We start from the raw sequence: 9,533 nt of genomic DNA, 5'->3' as shown, positions 1-9,533 counted from the left end.
CAATCATTTTTTTTTTTTTTTTGCCCTCACTAAATTCTGCAAGTAATTAAGCTCAGGTTTAAAGGCAAGAGTAAAATTTTCTAGCTTTGACATTGCACAGTCCTCCCCAAATTGTATGGTATCCCTTGTGATCTGCGGGTGTAGAGTATCCTTATCACATGACAATCATTCCAGTAACTACTCACGAAGCAGTCTAAACTTGATGAAAAGTTCAAAACATTTTCTTTTCAAACTTCTGGTTCTCTTGTGATCCTAACTCTCAAGCGTGTTAATTCATCAACATTAAAGTATGAAATATTTTCAACATTAACTTCCTAGTTGAAAAATATAGTTAAATAACCGCACCTCAAGAATATGATTTAGTTGAGCAGAAAAATGAAAATAAAGTCCTCACATATGCATGCAGTAATACATAACATCGAATACATGCATATTGCCTATATTTTCATTTCATTCATCGCACATAGCTTCTCGAACTCAAATCACAACGGGCATGTTGCTTATCTTCATTCAGCCATCGCACTGGCTATCTCATACTCTAGCTCATCATAACAATTATCAATAAACGGCTTTCGCTATCAGGTGTCTTTGCACACAAGTTATGAAGACTTTAAAAGGGTCTAACTTTTATTTATAAACAATAAAAACTAATAAAAATTTAGATATTAGGATAAATTCCATTAACCTACCTTTAGGTTTGTACTAATGCCAAACAAATTCAAAACATTTCAAAATTGATCAATTTGAACCCTTAATCCAATTTGGTCACTAAGAGAAGAGAAAAATAACTAACGAACTTAATGTATAGGCAGTAAGTTGGGTTTAGGGACCAAATTATTCATTTTTAAAATATCTTATACCTAGTTGACATTAATTAAAGTCTCATGATAAGTTAATGGAATCTACCCATTTTAGGATGAAAGTTACTCGATTCTTTTTAAAAAAACTAATGGATATAAAATTCAAACATAAGGCACATGTACAAAATAAGATATCTACTCTTAGTAAATTTGGTTCAAAAGCTTAAGCAGTGAATTCTTATAAGTGACTAATTGGTCCTTCAACAAGCAATTTATCCAATTGGTTTTCAAATCTTTCCATGGCTTGGACTGGCAGGGAAATCGGTACTACTATCCCATTTTCTCCTTTACTATTCTTACTAGGAATATAGAAACTAGAAACTCCGGGTATGGCCCCCCCCCTCAGCCTTGGCAGGCCCACCATAAAATGGTTTACCCCACCCGAAGTCCACCTCTCCAAATCTGGCACATGTCACATCCGACACAAGATACGACCCCGCCACATAGAAGTGAGGCCGACCCTTAATCATCATAAGATCAATCACCGACCGCAAGTACTCCTCTGTTATGTTGTTTTTTGCCTTCTTCAACAATTCCATAGCATAACCCAACGGATTCTTAGAAAGCTTCCTTGCTGTTGTAAGTGCCACAGAGAACACCAAAGCATTACCGTAATAACCGTTGGGTAAAGGAGGGTTGAATTTGTCACGTGCATTGACAACAAACAACACACGAACTTCTTCTTGGGGGTTTATTTGGAGAGCTATGGTACGACAACGCCAGAGGCATGCAGTCAGCAACTCAAAGGTAGAGCAATGTTTCAGGTGATGTGGAATGAATCTTCGAAGGGCAGAGACCTCTGTGGAGCCAAAGAAAATGGTACGATAGGCCATGTCATTTTTGAGTGGGATTGGGACAACAACAGTGGAGGCCATGTCATCGTACTCGCGGTGCGTGCATGTCACCTGAGTTGGATCTCTTGCTTGAAGGAGATGTCTCTGCCACACGGGTAAGATGGAAGGGGCACATGCACCATGTGCCATCTCGCCCATGGCCATCATGAATTGCACCAATCCAGCGGCGTCACTCATGGTGTGGTTTAGGCGGACGGCAAAGATGAAACCACCACACTCGAGACGCGTCACCTGCCCATCTCCAGCAAGCAAAATGATTATTGGTTTACTTAATAATAAAGAGTAATGCTATATATATATATAAGTTTTGAATAATGCTATATCACAATATTTTCATAAAATTTTCATAATAATTTCACAAAAAACTTAAGTAACAAATTGTTAGTGGTTCTAATTTGGCCTACCAGTAATGTTATTTTTTTACTAAACAATAATAACTTTATTAAGATTTGTTGTAGAATTTTTATAAAAATATTGTAGAAGTAGCGTTACTCATAAATTTACTACATAACTTTTAGATATGTCACCAATTACATTAAAATAACGTTGACCTTCATATTTTCCATCTACAAAAGAACAAGGTACCAATAATTTTCTATCCCAATATATATATATAACCGAAACCTTTGACTTTTGGTTAACATTTCCACAATTTTCCACATCAACATTTATTATTTATATTTTTTAGTTTGATTTAATTATTTCAACTTTATAGCACCAAATTGCAGAAAATTTATTAAATTTCTTTTAAAAAAATTAAATTTAGTTGTTTGGTACCATGCAACTGCTATGCTTAAAACACACCTAAAGTATCACCTAATCAGGAAATTTTTAAATAATCCTAACAAACTATATAATAACTCCATTAATATAAATCTATCCCAAAAAATGGAATATATCTCCATTAATTTTATAATTTCTATGTCGATGACATTTAAAAAAAAAATTCTATCATATTACCTTATACCTATCAATCACGTTTTCTTTCTCTTCTTTTTTTTCATTTTTTTTATATTAACTTTGATTAGAAATTATAATTTCAATAGGATTTAGACTCTATAATTATATCAAATGAGACTTAAAATATATATATATATATATATATATATATATAACCAAATTTGATTAGAAATCCATAACCCTATATTATATTATAAATAGTTTTTTTAGGGATTATTTGTTACAATTTGAACTCGGCTTTTCATTCCTATATTATATTTTAAATAGTTTTTTTTTTGGGATTATTCTTCCAACACCACTCTGCTGTACAGCCTCTTGCATCGATTTTGGTTCTTAGATCGTCTTCAAAACAAAAAGGTATGTAAAGTTTTCTTATTAGGTTTAATGTTAACATATATGAGAGATATTTTGGTCAATTAGAAAAAGTTTGATGAAACATAAAAGGAAAAAGAACTAAAGAACGCATAATCTGAAAAAATAAAAATAAATAATGATTGTATTAGGCAGAGGCTTTTAAAGATTGTTGTTTTTATTTTTGAAATTCTTTACGTTCATGTGTATGTATGTATTGGGTTTAATTGAATTAGAATTATCTTTGAAACTTTGATTTTGATTGAATAATGAAAATGGTAGAAGAAGTATGTTCCAAAATTTGGAGTCTTCTGTATATATGTTGTTGTAGTTTAAACTTGGTATTTAAATTGTTAAATTATTAATTCACAATTTCATTGTTCGTCTATTAAACAAAAATAATAATATTGCTATTTGTAACCATCATGATATGGTATCAATGATGTGATCATTCCGAATACTTTCCTTTAGAGTTTAGATAGAGTCTATTTTATGATTAAAAAAAATTTACAATTAAAAGACTTTTGAAATTTTTTTTTTTTTTTTTAAATAGAGGATACTTTGGATCTTAAATGATTCTATTGAACTCCATCCTTTATGGCATCATTAAAAAGAAAACTCATATAGATAGGTTTTAGGATATTATTTGGAACTATCATAATGGACTAATATATTACACATGGTATGGATCTAACTGTAACATCTTATACTATAAAATAAAAATTGCGTCTATGGTTATCTTCTCTTTGTAAAAAATGTTTAAATTCTCATTAATTGTGATAGTTCACTTTTAAGTAAAATAAAAACTCTATTAACTAATTTTAAGAAATTTAAAATTCTGTTTCAAAAAATTTCCAGAACATTAGATTTTATGAACAAAGTTTAGCTACAAAATTAGTTGTAGCCTTAGGCTAAAAATTTACTCAATAAAATAAATATTACTACATATTTTGAAAATCTAACCGTTGAATTGCATGTTCTTTACGCTCTTAATACATATGTCAAATTTTATGTCAATCGGATATTATTTACTATATAATCTATAAACTTATATTTTTTGCATAATTTTAAATCACAAGAACTTGCAATTTAAAAATGTATCGATGACATAGCTATTGATCTTTAATTTTCTTGAAATTTTGCGAATATAGAAGATATAAGAAGAAGATGTAATCCAATGGTGAATTTGTCAAAATTCACCTCCAATAAAAAGATATTGAGTGAGTTTGTAGCCTAAGGCTATAACCGATTTTGTAGCTAAATTTTGTCCAGATTTTATTTTAATTATTTTATATTGTAAAAGAATAAAATTTATAAATTACATACAATTGTAACTTCAATTACCTTCTAAATGATGGAGGATAAGAGAATGCAATTTGTAGATCTACTATTAAGATAACATAGATTAGATTGGTGGTAAATAGTAGATTTAATTGCATTTGAGTATTGTGTGAAGTCATCACCATAGAATAGTCCATGCTGGGATATGTTATGTGGAACCAATGGTATGAAACAAAAATAATTTTTCTACACTATTATATTGAACAAAAAATTACTTATTTTAATTCATTTTCATATTATACATTTTTTTAAGTCAAGTCATATACCTTTAAGCAAAATAAATATTTTTAATTTTTATTTAACTATCTTATACATCGCACAGGCTAGCGACTAGTATTTACATATAAGTAAAGTTTCTCATTATAAAAGTTTTCAAAAGTTTATCATGACCTAGAAAATGCAAAGTTAACAGGTTGCAGTATTTATTTCGTACTTTAATCATCCAATGATATATCAATTTAGATGTAAACACACGCGCGCGCGCATGCACACATAGAGTTACACCAGAACCTATCCCTATATATATATATATATATATATATATATATATATATATATATATATATATATATATAGGGATAAGTTCAAGTTACACCTGGTGTAACTCTATTGAAGTTACACATTTTTTGCACCATAAATCTTTAAGAGATCTAACAGTTTAAAAAACACCATTAAATATTAATTCCTTACCAACTCAATTACCTAATTAATAGCATTTTACTTCCTCAAAAAAAAAAAATTAATAGCATTTTTTCTCACTCCTTATTTATTACTTTCCATCTTTTTTTTAGTTATCAATGGTTGAGATACTATTGTTTTCCACCTCGATAAATGTCATTCTGCCATTTTTCAAGAAACTTTTGAAGCCTTTAAGGTCACCCCACCATAGCCAAAACCTCCAATTTCAGCCTTGTAGTTCCCTGGTTGAAAGGTTTTGTTATTAACACTATTTCTTAACAAACAAACAAAAAAAAAAAAAAAAAACATTGCAGAGATGTCATCTTCAGCAATCTGTGGCTTGATAGGGCATTTAATTATATTGCAGCATTTTTTTTAATAGGGTACCAATGACATTTTTCTAGCAAGGAGATATCAATGGTTGTTCAGTCACTCACAATTGCATTATGAACCAATTTTTTTATTTAGCCTTTTAGCAACAATATCTGCTGGTATTTATTCATAAACTTGATTATTTGTAGTGGCGTCAACAATATATAAATTGATCTTTCCACTTTTTTTCCCTTGGATAGTTTCGGCTATTTGCTTGTGCAAAATATTACTTGGTTGAGTCATTGAATTTTACAATGTAAACTGGGAACTTACTTCTAATTTAATATAGTAGTTCTACCAAAAGAAGAAGAAGAAGAAGAAATGGAAGCTAAGGTAGGAATAATTAAGGAGAGAGAATAAATTGTTATTAATTAGGTAAATGAGTTGGAAAGTAATAAAAAGTCTACTATGTTTTTTAAACCATTAGGTAAATGGTGTAACTTCTCTTAGATCTCTAAGCAATGTTTCACCAACCAATAATTTTTAATTGGATGCAAATTTTGACAAATCCACCGTTAGATTACATTATCTTTGTATATTCTCCATGCTTGCAAAATTTCAAGGTGATCAAAAATCAATAGCCATGTCATCAATCAATTATTTAAATTTAAGTTTTTGTAATTTGAAATAATGCATAAAAGATTAGTTTGTGGATCGAATGGTAAATTACATTTAATTGACATGAAATTTGACATGCATGCTAACAACATATAAAACATATAATTTAACAGTTAAATTTTCAAAATACGAATTCAATAATAAGTTATTGAATGGTGTATCATTGCTTAGAGTTACAGCAGGTATAACTTGAATCTAACCTCTCTCTCTCTCTCTCTCTCTCTCTCTCTCCATATATATATATAAATTAATGAGTTTTAGAGGTGTAGTATATGAACCTGAATAAGCAATAATGGGCAATGAAGGATGCCCCCAAAGCTGGGAACATCAAAAAGGAGCTCTTCCAAGCATGGGAATGGAGGATGAAGTATCTCACTAAACTGTTCAAGCGTAATATCGGCATTGGCCTCAATAAACATAACACCCTCACCGGTACATTCTACTACAAGCTTTTGGCCAGGTCCTTCCCTAAGCCTACCAGCAAATGGGTAGTAAAACACTAGTGTTTGTGCAAGTGCTTCTCTGATGACTTTCACTGGGTCTCTAATCTCTTGCAATATTGATGAATCATGTTTATAGAAATGTATGGTTGAGATTTGAAATCGAAGACCCTCTTGGTCATCAATATCGGAAAGTTGTTTGAATTCATAAGGTGTGGGCTTTGCAGGAGCAACTAGTTCTGGTTTGCACCTTTGTGCTTTGAACACTAGAGAGGTGGGTGGTGCCAGTGCCATGCCAAGAAAATGGTTTGAATATGAGACTAAGAAACTTGGGCAAGCTTACAGGTTGTAGTATGTGTTATGACTTACGATGAAAAGGAATTTATAGCCAGAGATGACGTAATCTAGAAATAGAAATATCCTTTAAAATAGGGAAAATATCATCACACACAATATAAGTATTAGTATTACACACCAAGTATGGACACTCATAAAAACAAGAAAAACCATGCGCAACAACTGATGTATGACAAGTATTTCCTTTCTTTAAGTACAGTATCATTTCAATAGTAATACTAAAGCTTGTGAGTGGGTGGCCAGCAACACAAGATAATATTTTAAAAAAAGTACAATTAGTTTTCCAAAAAAATGAATGGGAGTTTTCAAATGATTGTACTTCAGCGGAGGAATAAATTCGCTATTTTTTCTTCATTATTTAGAATTTTCACATCAGTCAAAATTTCTGTAATTTGTTGAGATCTTTAATTACTTTCTTCCCCCCCCCCCCCCCAAAAAAAGGAAAAAAAATCTCCGCTTTTGAAAAGTCAAAGTTAACGTGACATGCGCACCAATTAAGAAGCCCCCTACAGTTTGCCTAAAAAGTAAATAAAAACGAAGTAATAAAAAATTAGAGGATAGATAGCGATAACCAAGGTTCAGGCCAGCTGAGAAAATGAATAAAGAAACAGCAAAGAAGTTGACAAATTGAAGGAAGGGATTTTGAGGTTAAAGTGGGAAAATTATTAGGTACTCCCGGAGTACCATAAATGCGTACTCCCTCCTCTCACATAAATGGCAGGTCCCACCTTGAATTTAATTAGTGGAACCCACCATTCATATAAGAGGAGGGAGTACACAATAATTTACCGTTAAAGTGATATTTAAATTGAGACATTTAATATATTTAACTTTAATTAAGTAATCCATTTTAATTAACTCTATTCTTTTAATTTATTAGGTGTAACAAAAATTTTATTTTTTATAGAATTTCTTGTTTATATGTGAGTAATATTCTAATTTTTTTATTCATTATTTAGATTTATCTAGAGAAAATTATTTAGACCTGATTAATATTTCATAAAGCTTTATTTTGTTAACAACTCGTGTGTGTGTGTGTGTGTATATATTAAGCTACTAAGAATTAAAAAAGATCTAAAAAAACAAGAAATGAGTGTGTTAGGATAAAATAGCTTGACCTCGGTTAATTAATTCAATTATCTAAGTTGATTAATTAGATTCAATTGCATGCAAATCATGGAGGCACTAACAAACTACCAAAAATACTAAATGCAGCAGGAAATAGATTTGACACGATAATTTGTTGACAAATGAGGAAAACCTCGCAAGACAAAAACTCTACTAGGTGATTTTAAGGTCACCACTCCCAAGAATCCACTAATCAACAATCAAGCGGTTACAAGTATACAGAATCTTACCAACTACCCTGGCCTATCTCGAAATACAACTTACAGTTGAATCTTAGCTCCAATACCCAATTGAACTTGATTTTGTAGTAGCCTTCTTTCCCTTAATGCACAAACCTTCAATTTGTGACTAACCCTTTGCACATATCTCAGTACATGACTAACTTTAGCAACTTGAACAGATGTTGTTAGCTACAAAATTCTTCACTTCATCAATAATAAAGATCTAGAAGCACTTGGTTACAAAACCCTATAGTGTACAAACGTAGTAACTTCTCACAGAGAAAATAAATCTCTTGATCTCTATATCCGTGTGTAATGGTTTTTAAAAATAAACCTTATATATGTTTAAGGTTGTAAGAAAAGAAATCCTAAACAAATCCAAAAGCCTGGGCTGAAATTTAGATCTGGAAAACTGAAAACCATAGTTCTCGATAGATCGAGCTATCTATCGATCTTCACATTAAGTCTCAATAGCAGGCATCTGTTGAGCTATTTGTCGAGACTTAATGAACAACTTTTATTCACTTGTTTCTTAGATCAATCTTCATGTATTTAATATTTGACTTAAACAACATGTTTCTTGAAGTACTAAAACCATCTTAGATCTGCCCAATTACAAATAAAATGCATTTTGTCAAAGGATTAGTCAATTACAAAAAATATGACCCTAACAATCTCTCCCTTTGGCAATCCGTGACAAAATCATAAACAACAATTATGAGATAAATCTAACACAACTGTCCCATAAGTAACAAAAGTACATAAGTCTAACCCTACTACGAACTCTTGAAAAACTTTGCAAGAAGAGAGATCATGGGATGGTAGACTTGCAACTTATCTTAAGTGAAACACTTAAACAATGAGTGAAACTCTATCTCTCTAACAAGTCCAACATAAACTCAAACTAAAACGTTGATAATTTATCTCCAAATTTAACAAAGAGTGAAATTCTATCTCTTTAACAAATCCAACTTAAACTCAAACCCAAATGTTAATAATCATGAATACTATAAAAGCAGTGCAAACCCCAATATTAGGTATGAGCTATTCTTCTGTTATTTTCTTCTCCTCTACTTTGTTAAAAAAATTATTTTATTGTTTTTCATGTATTTTTTAAAAAGTGATTTTTGTACTTGAATCACCAAACCCTAAGTGACGGTATATAATTTTTTTCATCGTTTAAAGTTTAAACCTGTTAAAATTTAAAACTTATTACTTTATGGGGTTTGTGCACTTTTTTCTTTTTCTTATATTTCTCTTTTGAATTGTCATATATTTTTTGAGTTGTTTCAATAACTTATTATTTAATTATATATCTTTTTTTTTGGTATTTTCAAAGTTTTAACATCTGAA

General features: G+C 30.6%; 1 pseudogene; it reads right to left on the bottom strand.

Moving 5' to 3' along the window:
- Positions 1-1,038: 1,038 nt before the first annotated feature.
- Positions 1,039-6,768, bottom strand: LOC142618450 (benzyl alcohol O-benzoyltransferase-like; annotated as a pseudogene).
- Positions 6,769-9,533: the final 2,765 nt, after the last annotated feature.

Source organism: Castanea sativa, chromosome 12, assembly GCF_040712315.1.
Source record: "Castanea sativa cultivar Marrone di Chiusa Pesio chromosome 12, ASM4071231v1".
NCBI classification, from domain to species: domain Eukaryota; kingdom Viridiplantae; phylum Streptophyta; class Magnoliopsida; order Fagales; family Fagaceae; genus Castanea; species Castanea sativa.
This window is presented reverse-complemented; position numbering and strand designations above follow the sequence as displayed.